Below are 21785 nucleotides of genomic sequence, written 5' to 3' on the forward strand. Positions count from 1 at the left end.
ACAGAAACTCCTGGGCAAATGTGGTATAAACTAACTTCAGAAACAACTTGTGTAGTCCCTTCAGATCAGGACTGTGCCAAAGCTCATGGACATTCTGCTGTGCTGTGTTGGCCATCCATCAGGCTCTGAGCTAGCAGCTGGAGCCCTGTGCTCTGTACTACTGTCCTTCATAGTCACACCCAAAAGGCATCCACTGCCTTAAAGAATCCACAGGAGAAGATACGAAACCTGACTTTTACAATACCATCATTCTGCCAATGCTTTCAAAGCCAAAGTATTATTACCATGCTCAACTTACAGTACATTTATTGCAGTCAGTTAATTACAGTGACTCATTGCAAAATTGGCATACAAGGTAAGATGGGCACAATTAACAGAAAACTTATTTTATGTGGCTTCACACTTTAATTATTTTATTTTACTGTAGCCATTTACAGTGTGATGTCAGTATAATAATCTGAATGTGGTGTACAGGACAGCCAATTCTGGTTTCTTTCATGCTCAGGAATGATGAATTTTACGCACCATGAGAAGAATAAAAAAAAAAAAGAGAAAACAATTGAGAATAAAATAAAATAGAACTTAATTTAAACCCACACCTTGAAATTCAATCTTGAAAGCATATGTTTATGCTTGTTTCTAAAAAAATATAATGTACAAAAAAATATTTAACTTTTTTTTTTGGCTGGGTGAAGCGCAAGTTACTATCAGACACCCTGCTATAATGATTACCTTTCCCCGAGTCTCCAGGAATATACATTAGTTTTCTAAATTATCTATTAAAAATACCTCATAAACCGGATCTCTAGAAACAAGAATTAAGAATAAAATGAGAAACTATGGTTTTTGTCTATGGTGTGTTATAGAACTTTGGATCCTTAAAATCCAGATCAAGAAGAAATTTTACATTGCATAAATGCATGCTATTAAGCATCATGCTACAAGCTAACCCTGAGAAAGATTAAGATGCAATTGCAAGAGTACATACTGTCACACTGGAAGGGGAGAGATGACTTCAGCAGCATGGAACAAGGCATAAGCTGCCTGAATGAGGATAGGAAAAGAATGTTGAACTTCCACAGATGCTGACTTTATAGCATTTTTTAAATACTTCTCAGAGGGTAATTTAAATATGCTCTGCAGTTCACCCATGCTTCTCACTAGTCTCTTACCACTTGCTTCATTTTTTTCTTTCATTTTTGATCCTTGCTGCTTTCAAAGCTCACAGTTACTTTTCTCCCCTGCATTCCAGTTTCCCTTTTCAAACACTAACAGGTTCTAGACACCACCAGCACACCTTCCTGTGGCTCTTCCTAATCATCTGAGGTGGTACTGTCCCAAAATTGAATTTATTCCGTCTGTACTTTTTGCCACCACATGCCTTCTCTATGCAGTTGACTTCTTAATTTTCTTCATCCCTACATTTTGTCCTATACCCTACACTCCGAGTTTTTGGAGTGCATGCTCCATCTCTAGCATGATTCTAATTGAGGTTTATGAAGAACTGAGACATTCATGACCTTTAAGTTTGCCCCTATTTGCAACTGTCATTCCTGGATCACTGTGCTGCATACACTGACATGGAGGTAACCTCAATTTTTCTCATGTCAAGAATAGTTTAGGCACTGGGCATCTTCATCTCTTTCCTCACCTTATCACCTTTGGCTTGGAAGCTTCTCCCTCTTCGGAGCAGCAGCCCCAAAGCCACTTTTCTCCATTTGTTCTCGTATCAAATGTACTTAGCCATCAATCTGTTTTCTGGAATGAAGTTCTTCAGTTTCCTGGACTTTTGGATTTTCTGATAGCCTGTTGAATTCATCTATGATGATGCCAGCCTTCAAGTCAATGATCAGTCTGTCCCCTGGTCTGCACATTACCTCATCTTCTTATTTTAAAATGATCAGGAGTATTGTTTCTAAATCCACCCAAAAAGCTATTATTTAATTACCGTCTTCATAACACTAACTTTTGCTGCAGTTTTTCTTTATAATAATCCTCCAGTCTTTAACAATTCTTTGACTTTCTGTTATATACGATCCATGTTACAAATGTGGATAGAGCCTTTCCCAAATCTTCGTTCGCAAAGCCTAGCCATGATGATATACCATCCATGACTTTTCTGCTCTCAGCCCATCCTTCCTTTTTCTAAGCTCTGCAGTATGAGGACTGGGTCTCTCAGTGCTTCATGTTTCTCTGTCCACAGCTTCTGTTCATCTCTACCCATTGGAAGACCCACACTACTGGTCACCACCTAACAGGCCCTTCCTGTGCTCTGTTCTTACCCTTGCTCTGGAAATCCTTTAACCAGTGTAGCCTCCTCTAGGTCAGATTAATTTTTCTCTCTAGTTTCTCCTTATCCTTCTCTTTCTGGATGATGGATGATAGTTTTCAAAAAAACCTTGCTTTTGTTTCCTGCAGGACATAGAAACAGAGATTACAAACATGTAATAAACTTGCTGGATATGGGCAAAGGCTCACTAGTAGTTGTTGGGTGATTTCTTATTATTTCCATTAGCACATAAATCATGAAACAAGTATGTTGTGAGATTTAATTATCTCCAGAGATGATACAGGTCATTTTTCTTTCATTAACTGTGGAGCTGAAAAAGCTTTATTTTTATTTATATGCATACTTCTGAGCCTAAAAGCTTGTCTCTTTAAAATCATTAATATTAAATTCTGATCGGCCTTTGATGAAGAAAGAATTATGGGTCTACAGCAATCCTGTTAATATTTGTGTGCAATGCATATTAAAAAGAAATCTAAAAGTCTAAGAAGGTTTTGCAAGGCTTATCAGCTCTTCCTCCAGAAGTAAGATGGGATGAACTACACAGTTCTTTTTAACCATAGAGTGTAAGTCAACAAAGAGGAAGACTGGATTATGCTTTGCAACATTTGGACTCCCCTTAAGTACATACAGCTGTCTTCCCTAGGACACTGAACTTTTGCAACACAATGCATGATAGGAATCTCTGCGGTGTACACCACTAACTCTGGACTTACATTTTATGTCTGCATATCTGCTTCAACATTTAATGCACAGTGCTTGCCCAAACAAATCTAATCAAGGATCAGCTTTGCTGGCAAACTTACTCTGGATTCCCATTCAAGGGGGACATCGGGAGTGCAGCTCTGTAGCTGCTTTAGGTCTTGTCTATCACTGAGTCTTCTGTGACTAGAGCTAAGGCTCTAGCTTTATCACTCAACTGAATTTATTTAAGCTGCTTGTTAAAGCTTTGTAAAGCTTGCCAAGGCAAGTGGAGTTAAAGCTCAGTTAAAAATTATACATGCATTAAGGCTTTTGGCACCATATAACGACTCTTGACACACAGAATCTTAGCAATTACATTCTAAACAGGAAGAATGCTGGATCTTATTGGATCTTCTTTGGAAATTATAATTATAACAGTGTCACCTGCTAGGTAACTTGCAGCCATCAAGTTTATAATTTCCATTACTTTTGTTGGAAGCTGGGTTCTTCTCTCATCTCAGAGAGGCACATAATTTTGTATTTCATTGCAAATTTAATATGCATCTTGAAATTACTTCTGAAAATGTTTTATAACAACATTCACTTTTTGCATACAAAATGCTTTCAATTGGTGTGTTTCAAAACACCAATAAACACTAATTAACTGAAACTCACAAACATAATAAATGTGAACTTTTTGTTTTGTAGAGGACAGTAATATAAAGAGAAGTTTAGTGACTTCTAGTAGATTTCATAAAAATCCCAAATTCATTTCTCAGTCCCATTTTTACTTTACTTTAACCATTCCCACCTGTTCTGATCATTGCCATTTCACAGGCTTTTCACTCCTTTGAAGATGTTTTAATTTTCGTCCTTGTGAAATATTGTATTACTAGCAGAAAGATACATTAGTATGTTGTTTAATATTGCTCAGTTCCTAGGAAGTCAAACCCTTAAAAGTTGACATCTGAGAACAAAGAACACAGAGAAAGAATGAGATATTAGAAAGTCTCTTGAGACAACCAAAAAATCGTTGTTATCATCATCAATCATCATCATCATCATTTTCGATAGATAAGCCACTCTTTTGGTTCCTTATACTCTTCTGCAAGAAATAGCTTCTTTACAGAATACGCTGTTCTGATAGTTCTTCATTAATCCTGAAAAGGTCCCCAAAACATGACACATTACACCAGAAAAGACAGTATGTGCCTTAACTGATCTCTGTAAAAAGTGCCTAACTTTGCAATGCTATGCTGTCAAGGCTGCAAGCATTCAGTGTTTGATAGAAAAGTGTTGTCTCACATGGACTAAGTCCCTTCTCAGTTTAGTATGGAAAGCATGAATTTCCACATTCATAAGAGATTTAAAGTTGATAAGATAACAATTAAATTGTGGTGGGAGTTTTATATAGCACTAGACCATTAGAGCTGTTCAGTTTATCAGCTTTCTTTCCCTCCTGAAGTAAAATGAAAGACCAAAATTCTACAGATGATGGTACCATTTCTTTTTTTCAGTAGTAGAATAGATCATGCTTCCATATCATGTACATGCAATTATGTTTTTTCACAAAAAAAAGTCAGTTTCTGGTCCAGTTACTGATTAACATTATGTCTGAACAGAAGAGGAAGAGTTTTATACGCAGTTTCCAAGTTTGCAGTGCCATCCGTGAAATGCACATGTCCCTTGTTGGTTTACACCTTGAAGCAAGAAACTTGATTACCCCTACATAATTAAGTTAACTATGGCTACAAATGTAATAAATAGACTTTTGCAGGCTTCTGCAGGACTTTTGCATTAGACCTCTGATGGTCCATAAAAGCCCATTCTCCCCCCCTCCCCCCCGCCAATCTTGAAAGGCAGGAAAAACCCTTTTGCCAGACCCCTCATGGAAATTTACCACAGACCCAGGAGATGTTGGAGGCTCGTGGCATGATCTGTGACACTAACCATGGATATAGTAACTCATAACTCCTTTGAGTGTGGAGACTTCCCTCCTTCACCCTCGATGGATCAAGGCCTCCACTTCAACTGACAGACATGGAAGCTGCAACTACCAAGTTTCATTGCTGGACCCCGTGAGCGGTGACTATATACATCTGTCCACTCTCAGCTTTTCTTTCCCTTACTCTCCCTTACCCTTATCCTGTCTTTCCTTTCTCTCCCTTATGCATTTTCCCCCCAGGGCTTATGCCTATGATAGATAACATAGATGACAACACCCAAAATGCTAAAATTAAAAAAAACCTGTTGAAATAAACCCTACCTATATATGTTTTCAAACACCGATTATTCAGTGTTGTTTCACTCTAATCCACCCCAAAGGAATTATTGATAAGAACCTGGGTTACCCCTCTCCCCTTTTTCTGGGGTGGGTCGTAACAACCTAAAACTGCCAAGTCCACCACTAAACTGTGGCCCAATGTACCACACCTATGGGTCTTTTGAATACCTTCAGGAATGGTGAATCCACCTCTTCCCTGGGCAGCCTGTTCCAGACTTTGGCCATCATTTCTGTGAAAAAATTTTGCCTATCCAACCTATATGTCCCCTTGTGCAACTTGAGACCATATATGCTCTTGTCTTATCACTTGTGACTCGGGAGAAAAGACTGACTCCCACCTTGCTACAACCTCCTTTCAGGTAGTTGTAGAGTGATGAAGTCCCCCTGAGACTGCTTTTCTCCAGGCTGAACAACCTTAGTTCTTCAGCAGTTCATTATAAGATTTGTGCTCCAGACCCTTTAACAGCTGCCATTTGACATCAGCAAGTGGTCACCAAACCATTGATGCCCAGTCACGCCCTCAGTAATATTCCCCTGCCAACATTCCTGTTCTGTATCTGTAGCGGGATGAATCATATTTAATAACTTCATTGGTGACATAAACAGTGGGATTGAGTGCACCCTCAGCAAGGTCTCAGATGACAAAAAGTTGAGTGGTGCAGTTGATGTGCTTTAAGGGAAGAGATGTCATTCAGAGAGACATCGGCAGATTGGAGGACTGGTTTCTTGTGAACCTTATAAAGTCCAAAAAGGCCAAGTGCAGGATGCTTCACCTGGGTGGGGGAAATCCTGGTTGAGGGATGAACTGGTTGAAAGCAGCCCTGTGGGGAAGGACTTGGCTATACTGATGGATAAAAAGTAGGATGTGAGCTGTCAATGTGCACTTGCAGACCAGAAAGTCAACTATATCTCAGGTTGCTCAAAAGGAATCATGGCCAGGTGGGTGAGGGAGGAGATTTTCCTTCTCTACTCTGGTCTGAGGAGATCCCACCTGGAGTAATGCTTCCATTTCAATACTTTAAGGGGGCTTATAAAAAGGACATAAAGAAGCTTTTTATTAACATCTATAGTTATCAACAGGACAAGGGATAAAGGTTTGAAATGGGAAGAGAATAGATTTAGATAAAAGGAAGAACTGTTTTATGATGAAGGTAGTGAGACATTGGAACAGGTTGCCCAGAGAAGCTGTCGATGCCATTCACTGGAAATGTTCAAAGTCAGACTGGAGAAGTTTTTGAGCAACCTGATCTACCAGAAGTTCATTCTGCCCATGGTGTGTTGGCAGAATTACTTCCAGCCAAGTAATTCTATGATTCTGTGATATGTTACCCTTTTCCTCTTGTGAAGCACAATTCAAGACACAGCTTGAAAACAAGCCTAATGAATCATATGATGAAAATTAACTGGCAAGAGATAATATTTTTCTTGGTTGCCTGTACTACATCCAGTACCTCAGTGGCTGGGGCAAGAAAATTAATATCGTGATAAGAATGACTGAGGTGAAGTTTAATTTTAAGACAGCAAATCATAAAATCTCTTTTAGAGGAACTGCAAATCATTTAATGGCAGTGAATTCAGACAAGTAAATACCACGTGCTTCAGAGGTTATTGAGGTTATATTGGTCAAAAAGGGTTTGCCAAAACTATTTTAAATTATCTAGCCCTGGCTATTGATCAGCTGCAGGAGTCTTCCGTAGACTGCTGAAAATGTGTGGCATTGCCGTAAGTAGACGTTATGGCAGAGGGATAAGCTAGTGCACAGACATTTTAAACTGGAGGGAAACCTTGATTATTTTGTGTGGCCAGCTATGAATACAAATTGCAGCACTGTGATTGCTGCTGTGGGGAAAATTCAGTCTGCCTTGGCCAGACCCAGTACATTTGGCATCAGAAGAGTAGTTATCCACTGACCTGGCACTTCAAACTGACTTGTCCCTTTTTCTTCTAAAATTTTTAGCTGATCTAAATTTATTAGTGATAACTCACTTTCATGCTATATTTTCATAGAAGGACATAGAGTAAAGTATCCAAACTTTCCAAGTATTTAGAAAAATAAGATCCAATTAGGACTTCTCTACAATCACAAGAGAAATTGTTGGATTTTGAAGCTTTCTTCAAAAGGTAGGAACAGTGTACTGACTGTATTTGGAGCTGCTTGGTTCTCATTTTCTAACCTGATTTTAGTTTTCAAAGGAAGCAAAAAAACCCCAAGATTAGGTAAGCTCCCTGCTTCAGTTTAGCAAGGTTTTTCCTCATCAAAGTTTGGTTTAATTCATCAGTCTTGATACTGCATACAAACACAGTTGATGTCATTAAAAATATTCCATTTCTAAAAAAAAACTATCTCCCTTTGCCTTCAGAGAGCAGAACTGAATATCTGCCCCTTTGTAAAGCAAATATTTCTTAATCTTTGATTTTAAATTACTGGAAAGAGTCCTCTGACTCATCCTCTTACAGAGATCATTCTTCACGAAATATCATAATACAACCAAAGTATATTCCACAATGCAAAGAAAAGGTTACATTACCCTAATACTGATGACAGTTTACTTCAATGAGCAATTGTATAGTACAGTATGTAACTTTTTTTTTCTACAGAAATATCTCAAGTAAATACCCTTAGATCTAGAATAAATAATGTTGAATGTTAGTCTGCCTATAGCTTTCCAGTATTTAACAGGTTTTGCTTCAGTTCCTGAAGTAATTTAAAAAAAAAAAAAAAAAAAATCAGATCTTTATGGATATGGTTAAGTGCTTATCCTGGGAAAATTAAATTAAACCTCTGTCATATGATGAAAAGTTTGATTCACCTAATTGAGCATCTAATGAGTATGGATGGATTTAAGCCATTCACAGAAATTTTGTTTTTCAAAACCTTACTCTTTAACATCCATTCAAATGGAGAAAGAAACACATTGAAATCACGTATAGAAAAGCTTTTGAAAGAAAGGTTAGAAATAGGATTCTGATCTCTTCAGGAGGTTTCACTTCAAACTGTTGTGTCCTATATTGATAAGTGTAATTATTGCCAAAATACCCTGGCCCACTTTTGATTCATACAACTGCTTCTTATTTCTCTGGGCTTTTCTGTACAATATTGTGTACATTCACTAAGAAGCTGTGCTCTTCACAAGCTTTACTATTACTCTGATCAAACCAGCATGTTGGTTTTTTCCCTCTAGAATATTCAACTGGAAAATAGATATTGCTTTTTTACCATTAAAATGTCAAGCAATCAGGGGAAGGGGTGGATAAAATTTTGGACTCTTTCCAGATTACTGAAAGCTTTAAACCCTTGACCTTGCTCCGTTTGATAATATGCCTCTATGAATTCTTCATTTTAACAGTGTTGCAAAAGCCTGAGATGGGCACTTTAGTCTTTTATACTCATTATTACATACCAATAAAGATCCGGACCCATCTTGTCTTTTGGGTTAGGATAAAGGAAGAAATTCTTGTAAAGTAAAAAGTCAGATATTTTTGTCCTAGAGATCTAATTTTGTGGAAACCCACAGGCTTTTAGACAAAGGATTTTGAATGACGAGATTGTGTCCAAAGAAATTTTCCAGCCAGTTTTTCACACCACACAGCTTGGTCATGTCCCGTTACTGAGAGTTCATGTGGTTACCTATACTTGTTTCCTTCAATTCCACATTAAAAAAAAAAAAAAAAACACCAAAAAACCCTCTTGTACAGCAAAACCCTGATTTGACCATGTCTTTTTGAAGTTTGCACTAGCTTTTTGCCTTCAAAACATTTTGTTCTGCCTTCCCCTTCCTTTTAAATCACTACACTTTGTGATCCTGCCTATATCCATACCCTAATCCCTTCTTGCATCATCCTACTGCTTTTATTTGTTCAGGATTTTTTTACTATTTCCTTCACCTTGAACCAGGTGTTTTCATTTAATGCTTTTGTACCATTATCCATTTATCCTATACCCACACTGAATTTGAAGATGTGATTAAAGGACATAGAGGCATGCTCATACAAGCCCTAATCTACCTGGTTGTGTTATGAGGTTTTTCCCTTTAGTGCAAACCTGTCAGTGATTTGAGTGACATGCTCAAGATGTGACTCTCTTCACCCTGAAATCTATGAGGCTACTTTCTCCCCTATATTGCTTCCAAAATTGCCCATTTTAGTGCTAGCACAGATATATACGTATATATGTATCCCAAAGTGTGCCAATCACCCTAATTCTGGCTGCATAGATTCAGGTACAATGTATTTTTAGTCCAGAGTAATATGTGCCTTATTTCATTGAAATGGTTGTGTTCCTCAACACAAAAGAAAAATTTGACTCTGTGTCCTGCTTCCACATGATTCCAGTTTATTGGCTAGGATTCCTTTAGTTCTATAGACACTTCTGAAAGTAATTTGATGAAAAAATAAGCTTTTTTTCTATTTTCAGAAGAAATCAGATACTACACACTGGTCACCGATGTCTACTGTTTCTGAGTTTCAAAACATTTGGTAGTTGGAGTAAGACATAGGTGTGAACCACTGCTGGGCAGACAAACTGGATCTTTGATGTGATGAGCTGTGTAGACAGTGAGTTGTGCTTCATCTTCTCCCAGTAACTGGTATCATCTCAGACATGGGAGTATTTTCACACAGAAATGTGAAACACTAAATGTAAATAAATTTATATTTGCTTTACTATAGAAGACAATTGCTTTCCTGTGGCACTGATGTGGGCTTTCACTTGGCTTGGATTGTTAGCTATAACAAAGTTCAAAAAACTCAACACTGTTAATCTAAGGTTCAAATAAAACAATCTTAGACTTTCTGAGAGTTTCCCATCTCTGAGGACTTCCATTTATCCTTTTCCGCAAACTATTCCATAACACGTACTGAACCTTTGTCCTTTTATCAAAATGAAATAATAGTAAAAAAATTAAGCACACCATCTTCTCCTCTCCAGCTTGCAACATAGCCCAGCAATTTACTTTTACAGCTTCCCAGTGCTAAAAGGTATAATGCTTTCTTTGTGGTCTCTCCCAGAGCAGAACCTTAGTCTTTGAGACCTCAGTCCTATGCTTTTGTTTGATGTTTACTAAATAAGTCAACCCGTATTATGTTTGGACTTTTCTCCACATATTACTCTTACATGCAAGAAGGCCTGCAGCTGCTCTCAGGTGTCTTGTACCCTTTCTTATATTTTAAGTTATAATATCGACAATAAATGACACACCATGGACTAGGAAGAATTTTCAGAGATGGAAATGGGCTTTAAATGAAGTGATTGGAAATTACTTATGTATTGAATGTTATTGTTCTCATTGATTTTAAGAATCTCTGTCAGCCAATAAAGACGGAAAAACAAACAATAACAAACCCTTTCCATTTTCTCTAGGGAAAGGAATAGAGAACTGTGAGAGTGCCAGTCTCCAAGTCCCCTGCTGGCAATAACAGTTTGAGATTCTTGTTCCATTTGGGGAATGCTTGCCTCCCAGATAGACTTAAAGCCTCTTGTACTCAGAGTTCCTCTGTATTTAAGATGCTTCATTTCTGTTGTTTGCCTCACACACAGACAAATGAGCTGCAGTTTTGAGCTGCAGTTTTCACACTCCTGAAAAGAGGATCATGCTAATATACCCTTTTGGAGTAATCTGTAGACAACTGAAATTGTTCTTCCTAGCATTGTTCCTGACCACAGCTGCTTCCTCAACTAACTTCTTCTGCTTCTTTTATTCTGTGTTAAGGTTTTCCTTTAATGTTCACAGTTCAGAGTAGCATTCTCAGATTACTGTGCTGAGTAGCTAGACTAGGCACACTTCTTATGAAGCATATTACTCCAAGGGATATTTGCTGGAGCAAAAGCATTACGATGGCAACAACTGTACTCTGTGCTACTCCTAGGCTTTCTTCTTTCGGGGAGGATTTTTTTCCCAGGTATGATTTCTTTTACAGAATTACTGTGCAATACCCATTTTCGTTGTTAATACTAATAAGAACCACTTCTGGCAGCACACTCTTTTGTACATTGGTCTGAAGTTTAAAAATCATTTGATAATCTATTTCCTTTCATGCTCTTATAGACAATATGATTGTGGTGCTATTGGCACTTTTCTTAATTTTGTGCATACAGGAGTTTTTACAAACTCCTGCAACATTATATTTCTTACAAAATTTAGATACATGCTGATCATTGTCTTGGCTCCAATATCCTCCTGAGCAGTTTTTAGAGCTCTGTCTTTTTAAATTAGTTTCATTTGCATGAGATATTTCATGTTTATTTATTTAAACCATTCTTGTTGCTTTGGAGTTGTGCCCACACGCTCTGGTCTGGACTGTTTCTGATGCCTGCTCAACTTCTTTGCTTTTTCTTTCACTCCTTTTCTCTTCCCTCAGTTCTTTTGTTCCAGGCTGAATCAAAGTCTGGTCCTCTTTCTAGGTTACTGATCAGTTTTTAATTCTTAAATAAAATCACTAGTTTTTTGTAGTTTCATTAATTTTAAATATAACACCCTCGAAGACTTTGCTGTTACATAAAATATAAAAATAGTCCTTAAACTTTTTCTGCAGCTTCAGCTTGCTTCCTGTTTAATTGCTGTGCCCATCAAGTGTGCCAGAGTTAGCCATTTGGTAAAGATATGGTTAATAATCAAAATACCTTTTGATTCTTGCAGAGTGCCTCACCAGTAAAACCTTTCCGCCCTCCCTCCCTCCATACATTTTTTGGTTATTGCCCACTTCAGCCTTTCATTCTGGCAGTTTTCTTAGCTCCATTAATTCACTGCCCTGTGGGATTAAGCAGCACACAGTGTTTCTAGTGCTTTATCCTCTGTGGGCTAAGCTCCCTGTCTGAAGCCAGGATGAAAATTCCTGTACTCAAACTGCCCAGTTGTGGATGCAGCCAGTCCCCTTGCTGTGGTAGAAACCCTGTAACTTCAAAATGGGTAGTGAAGAACAAGATACCAACTTCAGGCTGGTGATACAGTTTTAGTGGTGTGTGCTAAAGGTTTCAGAAATTTCCCAGGCTTCCTCCCTGCAGGGTGCAGCATCAAAGTATCTCACCTGGGACATCAGTAGCCACGTCAGTAGATTCATGAAGAGAAAATATTTATACATATGTGCACAGAAAATGGTATTTTTTGTGTTTAATGTTTAACATAAAGCCCTCCATTATTCCATGGATTTCAGACTGGGAATTGCAGTTCTTTATTAAATGAATGACAAAAATTTGAACTACATTGAACAGAAACCTTAATATAAAGACTAATCTGTTTCCTTTTTTGTATGACTTTCATTTATAAGACCTCCCTTTCTTGAATTAGTCTCCATGAATTGATTGTTTAATGTATAACCAGTCTTGAACTTGTTCTTTTTCTATGATGGGAATATTAAAGTTAATTTTGTTGAAGTCATGGTGTTTATGTTGCACAATTATCAATTGGTGATATTTTCAAAACCTTCATAGCAGCTGTTCTGCTTCTCCTCAGCAGTACAGAGAAGTCAATTTTATTTATAACATGCAGACCTCTACTCTGTTTCCTGTGAATAAAAAAACTCAAACAAACATCTCCATCAATACAAAATTTTTCCTTTCTGGTTGTAGGAATTGTGTTCCATTTGCAGCATTACAGTAACTTAAAACATACCACTTAGGTTGGAAGCTCTGAGCTTCTGGCAAAAAGGGATAGAAAATCAACAACAAAGGACTATTTCTCTGTAGAAGGCACAAAAAAAGAATAGATGTAAAGACCTGTGATCTGTTTTTTTGCTACAGGAGTTATATTTTAACCAAATAACACAAAACCTGTGCCATACAATTGCTTGAAATGTATCTGAACTTCACCTCCAGGCCTTTTGGTGGTACGTAGTGCAATTCACCTTTTGTCAGTGCCCTAGTTCAAGATTTACATTTTTTCAAGGGAATTTTGCTCTATAAAGCACAGCTCAGAACTATATACTCATTCAGAATATAGTTAAAGCTTTTGCATTTACCTTCCACAGATTTTCAACAAAACTTTAGTAAAAGGGTTATCAAACACAAAAATCATATTAAGTCTTCTGGGGTTGTAAATCCAAATAAATGGATAAAGGTGCATGGAATCATATAAACAGTATCAAGTGCTTATTATCAACTGCACAGAGGCTGCAGATTCTTGTCTACAGCCCAAACATAGATTGCTGACCAGTTGCAGAGCTATAACAAGCTACAACAGTAACTAAGCAATAGCATAAATTTAGACCTATTGTACTAATTTTGAATGGATCTTTACCCTAGATCTGTACTATCCAAATCCCTTCAAGCCTACTAGGATTCAGTCATTCATAGCATTTTTTTTTCATGCTCAGACGCCACGGGTTTTGTTTCACTGGATGAAGTGGAATTTCACTGGAATCCACCTCTCTTTCCTGTGCCAGTTTTGTTTTGTGCCCCAAGACAGAGCAGAGCATCATATGCCAGCAGGAGGATGGAAGAGATTCCATTCTGTTCACTCAAGTTTACCCACAAAATTATTCAAATGTTCTGAGCATTGAGCTTTCAATTTCCCAATCCCTAATCATGACTACATTTTGGCAAGCAGACAATTTCATTAAATATAATGAACTATATTATGTGAATTTCCTCTAATTTAAATAAGGGGGGGGTACCATTTTTTTCTTTTCTATTTTTTACTTGACTTGTTAGGTTTTCTTAGCTATTACTAACGGGTCATATTAAGTTTAGTTAAATCCCTTGACATGTGTGCTTAGGCATCATAGGAGTCTTGGTGGTTTAACATACAACAAAGAAGCTTTTCTCATCATTTGGGGACAGAAAAATAAATATAGGTGTATAAGCATACATGGTTGATGACATCAAACAGCCTGAAAGTACACAATGTTAGTGAGCATGGGGAGTTAATACATGAAACTTAAAAAAATTATTGAAGAACTGTGTGAAAGGGAGATGGCAAGGAGCTCTGATGAGAGAAGAACTAGTTTTCTGGAAAAAGCCAAATAGGGAATTTTCCAAATATTGGTTTTAAAGATGATGGTATTTAACTGTTTTCATCAATGACCTTGGCAAACAGAGTAGGAGTATGCTCTTACAATGTGCCAGTACCATGTATTCCTGTTTTATCACATTATGGCTACATTCCAGCTAAAATATATAAAAAGGCATATGGATTTCTTTTCATTACATGATAATCTGCTGCTGCCAAAACAGTTTGGCTTTTGGCCCACTCTACACCACTGTTCTTCCCAAGCACCCACACAGGAAAAGAGACCAGGACACAAATCTGATGACTGTTTTGGGAAGGCTTGTGAATATCCTGGGAAGACTGCAGGCTCTTCCATATAATTTGCTTTCCCAAGGGTCTCTTGCTGTCCTCATCTTCAGATGACCAGATATCTCTATCATGTGAATAAATTCAGTTACTTAGTTATCCCCTTTTACACATCAGACACACCAGTTAAAGAATGGGAGCATGCATGGATTTCAGTCCAAAGAGGAATAAAGAGCATGGGTGCCCTGGCTTATGACCGACAGACAAGCTAAGGGAAGACATTCATGCCAAGGCAAAGAACAGGGAAGAAATCTTGTGTTCAAGTATAAACTGCCTCTGCTGCCAAAATAACATAAGTTAAGCTACTTATTAAGACTTTGGAGGATCTCTGAGGACACAAGAAAAACATTTTCTAGTTTTTCAGATGATGGTTTCCAAGTTTCCAAGTTTAAAATTATGAATAATCAGAAACAAGAGGAGAAAAAAAAAAAAAAAGGAGTCACAGCTTCTTTCCATTCAGGCTTTAAAAATAACCACAAATCTTTTTTCTCTGTATTTTTCAGGTATTTTATTTTCTTTACACCAAAGATTCAGACGTACCTGGACTCATACGTCTGATCTGGAAACTTTCTGTGCACTTATTCCAAATTACAGTGGGCAATTAGTTGGATGAGCTTGACTGACATGATATACAAGTTGATTACTCTACACAACTTTTCTTAAGTTTTTGCCAACAGAATGAAAGGGTAGTGAGGCATTGGAATAGGTTGCCCAGAGAAGTTGTAGATGCCCTGGAAGTGTTCAAGGCCAGGTTGTATGGGTCTCTGAGCAACCTGATGTAATGGATAGTGTCCTTGCTCATGGCAGGAGGGTTAGAACTTGGTGGTCATTTACAGGCCCTTCCAACCCAGGCCATTCTATGATTCTGTGATTATATTATACTATATCATGCATGTTCAAAACATCTGTAACTCTCTATTCCTAAGTAACAAAAGAGTTTTTTTAGTGATTCACCTATTGAGTCATTAGAATGTATTTTAGTAGTGATGCAAAGAGACCACATGCACTCTTTCTTTTTATATAAAAGGGACATTATGTTTATTTATAAATTTTTATGTATGTATCTGAATTGCGCCTATTTTCCTTAAACCACTAATTCTCTGAGAATTATTCTGCATTATTCTGCATAAATTGGTGCTATTGATAAGAATAGTCATACAGTGGTCTAGGAAATGGAATACATGTTTTACATCTTGTGTAAACAATTCTGCATAATAATTTATCAGATTGGTCAGATTTGGAGTGTATGTAGTGCAACAAAGAGTGGTCAATATATTATTTTTAAGAAGAGCACTACTACAGGACTTTATAAAAAGATCCTTAACCAGATTTTACTCCCCTGACTTTCAATAATGAATGGCTTAGGGTTTTCCAGAACTTTGTGAAGTTACTTCTTCATTTTCTACTCTGTGTTGAGGAGTCCCAGCTTTTTACTCTTTCCTCATGTAGAAGCCACTCTAATCATCCCTGTTAGGCATCCATTAGTTTTAGTAGTTCTACTGTATCCTTTTAAAGATGAAATAATTAGAATTTAAGATAACATTCAAGACAGAAACTTACTGGGTTTTTGTGCAAATTCTCAACAGTATTTTCTGGTATGTCTGGAGTGTTGGTTTCTTTTTTCTTGTCTCTCCTTCTAACAATAAAGTCCAATGCTGTGATTTTATTCCTGTCTGCCGCTGAGCTCTGGATCTGACATTTTCAGAGAACTGCAAGCAATTTTCTCAGTAATAGCTAATTTAGAGCCCATAATTTTGTGCATATATATATAACTTTCCATATTCTGAAATTTATTACCCAGTCCATTTGTCCTGTCTCTGGTATATTTATTGAAATGCTTAATCCTGAATAGTATGTTTGATGCGAAAAGAATGCAAACCCATAAAAATATAGAAAAAACTTCAGTAGATATATATGTCCAAAAGGAAAGACAAGTTTCTGACTAATGGTATTAGCATGCCAATAAAGAAGATAATTTTGAGGGAAGTATCAGGTTTTAAGGGAAGTATCAGGCTTTAAGGGAAGGTAAGTTAAGGCTGAAGTATCAGGTCTACTAACATTGTTGATAGGTTAGTTAAAATCTGGACAAAATGTCACATTAAACCCCAGAATTATTTCACAGAAAACACTCTATTTTCAAAACATCCAAGACTATGGAAATATTCACAGGATTTTAATCTTCATGAAGGCCTGAAGCTACTGAAAACAGAAAAGTCAAGACAGAAAGATTTGATACCACAGGAATCAGAAAATCAGAAAAAATGACAAAACCTAGTTGAAATGAAAATCTTTTAGACATTATAATCAGAAGACATCAATTGAATTAAACCTTAATCTGCATACAGAGAAGTAAGTGTACCACCATAACAACCATTAGCTTTGCAGTATCTCTGTTCATCATGTGATGCAAATATTGACATGAATTATGCAGTAAGCCTTTGAGAAAACTAATGAATGTTTCATACCACAAATAAGGTATTGCTCTCTCTTTTCTTTCAAATTTTTTCCTAGGACTAATTACTAGCTAGGTGCCTACAAAAACATTAGCAGACACATTTTGCTAAGTTATAGATCAATCATAGAGAAGTATTATTGCTTATTTATGAGTCTAAAAAGATGAACTCAGAAATAACCAGTCATGAATCTAACAGAAATAGAACTGCCCTGGAATAATTTCTGAATATGATTAATTTGGTACCACAGTGTTTTCTTTTTGAACATACAGGTTTAGTCTAATGAAAAATAGACACGGAGCTTGAAAGAAGCAGGGGAAAAAAGAAAAGGAAAAAGAAACCAAAATAACTTCTTCACATCTCATTAGAAATAAAGAGCTAACAGAAAATCTTATGAAAAGACAAGGGCAGTGATACAATAGAATAGAAAGACTACTTAAATATTTTTTTATTTTTTGAAGGAGGAGAGGTTGGCTACTGTAGTAGCTCTTATAACAACCTGTTGGGAGATCTGAAGATGGCGAGACTTCCAGGGAATAGGAGGATAAATGTAAATATAACAGTCTCTCTTTTAAAATCTTTGTGCTTTGTTCTCACTTTTAAAATAGATCATACCTTGTATTTGTATCCATTTATATATATTTGTGCTATGGGTACAAGTGTACTGATATTTTTGAGCAGAGACTTTTATGCTCTCATCATGGAGTAACTATGGTTTACTGGTTTTAAACCACATTTGTTAGGAGTTATGGATTGTTCTCATTCATTTAAAAAATTTTCAGAAGGAGAGTTTTTGTGGCAAAAAGAACAGGTACCTGATGATGCTAACTAACATCTCCTCAGTAGCTTGATCATATTGTTGATCTGATCTGTTGTGAGAGGCTGGTGCCAAGTACAAAACTGTTGAAAAAGAAAGCCAAGAAATAGCAGTTAAGAATGAGGAAAACCTGAAGAAGGCAAAAAAAAGTGTGGTATCAGCTGTAATACTGATGACAGATGTGATGGGAACAGTTCCAGGCGTGGAGAAAAACATATAGCAATTGACAGGATTTTACTATATGGACCTTACAGTTAATATATGGACCTTACTGTTATTATGTGGTTTCGTTGTACTCACACTACACAGTGCACAGCCTGGACATGCCCAGGATTACCATGAGTTTGCCTGCTGCCTGCTCCCTGCTTCCCCCGCTCCTCCCCCTTTTGCCCATGTCCCTATCCTGGTTTGTCTCCCCACTTCTCTGTCTTATGCTCCGCCCTATGTTTTGGCCCTTTCCCCTCCCGATCTGATAAAAGACCACGTGCACGCATGAATAAAGGATTCTACTTGCACCCTCCCTCGTGTCCTGGACCCGTGCTGTGCTACGGTCCCATCCCCTCTTCAGACCGCGGCAGACAGAGAGTTCCAAACAAGCAATTAAAGAGAACTAAAGGATGTCACCATGCAAGGGGACAATTTTAAATTATGCATACTCTGTAGAATGAAGCAGATCAGCCATCTAGGCAGCTGATACCAGGCTGATATGTAGTAGCTCACTTTTAGGTGTTAGCCATGCCCCCACAAGTCAGGTTCAACTGTGTTCAGTAGGAACATTAGAGAATGCCACTTGAATGAGTCATCCACCTTTTAGTGAAATAGAGAATTAGCTTTTTTCCCACAACTCAAGCAGACTGTCAAATAGAACAACAAAGGTAAGTGATGACCCCTAGGCCTTTCTGGGTGGGCTCCCTTTGGCACCAGAGTTAACCATATTTTGTCATTTTTACCTACAGTGGAAAAACCCAACTCACCCTACTAGAAGATAACTGAGAATTATCCATTATATATCTTAATATCCCATCATCAGTTTCTGTCATCATCCCAGATGTAGACCTTCAGTAACCTATAACAAACATTCTACCCAAATTGGATAGTTGGTGAACAACTGCAAATCTCAGGAATCCATGACACACCTGCTAAAGTTAGGGTATACATGATAGCCAAGGCATGCTTGTGAGGCTGAAGAGCAGAGTCGCATGGTAAATACATACAAGTATAATACATGTATAAATTTATTTTAGTTTACATTAATTTTCTAATATATGTGCTATTTACTATACTGCTCCATCACCACCCTGCTGGCTAAAACAAATTGTCATAGAACAGTTTTCAGTAATATCTCAATATTAAATTAAAACCTTCTCGAGAGCCATACAACAGGCTGCTATTTCCAACCTAGCCCACATAATTTTTCATGTTTCATTGTTTTCAACAGCCACAAGACAAAATGAAGCGGGGACACCCCAGTATTTTTATACATTTTTAGATTTTACATATTTTGAAACTTCAATCCCAGGAAAGTACACATGAGACAAGTATCTCCTTTGAATATTCATGTAGATATAGGAAAATTTGCAAATTTGGATCTCTGACCTAGCCATTTGAGCCAGAATGCCTCCCACAGTTATGCTACATATACACATTTGTTTGTTATATTGTCTGTTCTCCTCTGCAACCCTAAAGCATCCCTGTGTATTCCCAGCTAAGGAACAGATGTGGTTTGTCATCTACAATAGGCAATATTCTAACTTGCACTGACAAAAAAAAATTAAGCTCCACTGTATAAGAGCTTAATATTAATAGATATTATTTACAAAGGCAATAAAAAATATCAGGTTTGCAATACATGTCAATATACATGTGGTTCTGCAGTTATAAGATATTCTGCTTTTTAAAAGCGGGATATTCTAAGAAAGAGAAGACCAAATTGAATCTGCAAAATCATCAGATAGCTTTCCAGGTTCTGTATAGTTGGCTTTCTCGTACCAGATAGGCTGACAGAGAAGTAAGAGCTTTGTGGACTGGAATAGGGGTGGTATTTTATTGATGTGTACAGGAGGAACCTTTCTTAAAATTCACAGTCTAGCATCCTTTCTTCTAACACTAGTGGCTCATTGGAAAGCAACTTCCCCTAAGTGTGGCACTTCTGTTACCTTGTTTACCTGTAAATTAATAACTGTACAAGAATGTTTATTAGATAACTAATACTAATTGTATTAAAAATTACTTCCGCATATAATCTTGAAATATATCCTGAATCTAATGATAATAGAATGATAAGATGGAAAAAATACTAGTTTCTGACTAAAAAGTGTTCCTTGGGAAAACCCTACATCGGTTTTATACTGTGATTTCTTTTAGCATTCTTAAAGGAGATTAGCAGAATTAAACTCACTGTGAAGCACACAGAAAAACAGCATGAATAGTGAGAATTAAGTTTATGAGGTGGCTAAAATGAATTGTATGGGTTTGCAGTTTACTTACCCTACAGCCCTTAAAGTTAGGAGTAGCCACATCTGAATCCCTAGAAATTCCAGTAGGTATCTGGAATTACAAGACCACATATCTCTTTTGAAACCAGTTCAGACCGTCTTGTCAATCTTCAGCTAAAGAATCCTGAAATCACAAAGGTCTGGCTGAAATAGGTGAACATTTACAATAAATACTTACTACCGACTGATGTGAATATCAAATTGAAGGAGTCCTCTGAAAAGTGATCTAAATCTTCTCACAAAAAACCTCCCACAATGTATGCCCTTTAGGATAAGGAAAAGTAGACTTATTCTCCACACGGCACTTGCATAATGACCTGTAATCTCCAGCACAGCTGACAGTCAGCACACAAGCAGTTTTACACCGCATGCAGCAAAGTCCGCAATGCAGGCTGCATCATCTTGAAAGAATGGGAGATGTGAGAGGTAACAAATGTGGTCTAAACTTAGAAGAAGCCAAGAAAACCTTCATGCTAAAGAACAACACTGTCAGCATCTCATTTATTTGAGAGGCAGCATGTTCCAGTTCCACAGTTTGAAATATATTACATCAGACTTAATTTGGAGAGAAAAATATAACTAGCCATCCCAACACACCATGTTTCCAACATAGAAAATGACAGAGATATTTGCAGCACACTGAATGGATGTGTCAAATGCTCCCAACTTCCTTCGAACCAGAACTAATTTGTTCTAATGCAAGTGGCTATGATCACAACACATAAGGCCTTTCTGGCTTTATTTGTAGAAGGCGTGTCCCAGGGATGCAGGGGACGCACCAAGGGCAGGGAAGCCCAAGGGGACATGCGCTTAAATAGACAACACCATTGGTCGCAAGGTCACATGGTTTTAGGGGATAAGAGGGAGCACCGAGTTTGAATAAACCTCTTTGATTGCCATCTCATCGGAGAGCTGAGTCCATTTCTTTATTATATAATGACCCACGTGACATTTATTATTGCAAATTATGTTTTTTTAGCTGCATTTTCACATCTAGGCAGTCAGTACAGCAATATTAAAGTGACTTGGAAGTTAGATTCTTCTATTTTTACTGGATGTGAACAGAAGGTTAATGTTGTTGCTTTTATATCGCATACCCTCTTTGTGAATCCAACAACATCTTGCCATGATAGCTGCAAGCACTGATTATTATTCTTAAATTTGTAGGATGCATCTAAATTAGATGAAAATTTTACACAGGCAGTTCAACCTGTGCAGCTTTCTCAGGAATGTTTTGCCAAGTGATAATAAAAAGTTGGAAAACCAGGCATGCAAATACCAGTAGCATAACTGCTAATAAGCAAGAACTTCTGTTATTTGCTACTGAAATGGCTGTAATACTGTACTGAATATACTGAATGCTACTATTGAGAAGACTCAGAGATTTTTGCCAGTGAAATGTTACACTACTTGCTAAAAGATAGAGGACACTGAATTAAAGAGTCTTAACACAAAGAAGTAGAAATGGTGACACTTTC

The 21785-nt window shown here is 37.3% G+C and overlaps 1 long non-coding RNA gene across 1 annotated transcript; it reads left to right on the forward strand.

Moving 5' to 3' along the window:
• The first annotated feature begins 1437 nt into the window (after nucleotides 1–1437).
• Nucleotides 1438–21188, forward strand: LOC116781128. Its single transcript, XR_004354770.1, has 3 exons — nucleotides 1438–1448; nucleotides 3434–3440; nucleotides 21107–21188. It is a non-coding gene; the product is annotated as an uncharacterized LOC116781128 (long non-coding RNA).
• The last annotated feature ends 597 nt before the right edge of the window (nucleotides 21189–21785 follow it).

Source organism: Chiroxiphia lanceolata, chromosome Z, assembly GCF_009829145.1.
Source record: "Chiroxiphia lanceolata isolate bChiLan1 chromosome Z, bChiLan1.pri, whole genome shotgun sequence".
Taxonomy (NCBI): Eukaryota; Metazoa; Chordata; class Aves; order Passeriformes; family Pipridae; genus Chiroxiphia; species Chiroxiphia lanceolata.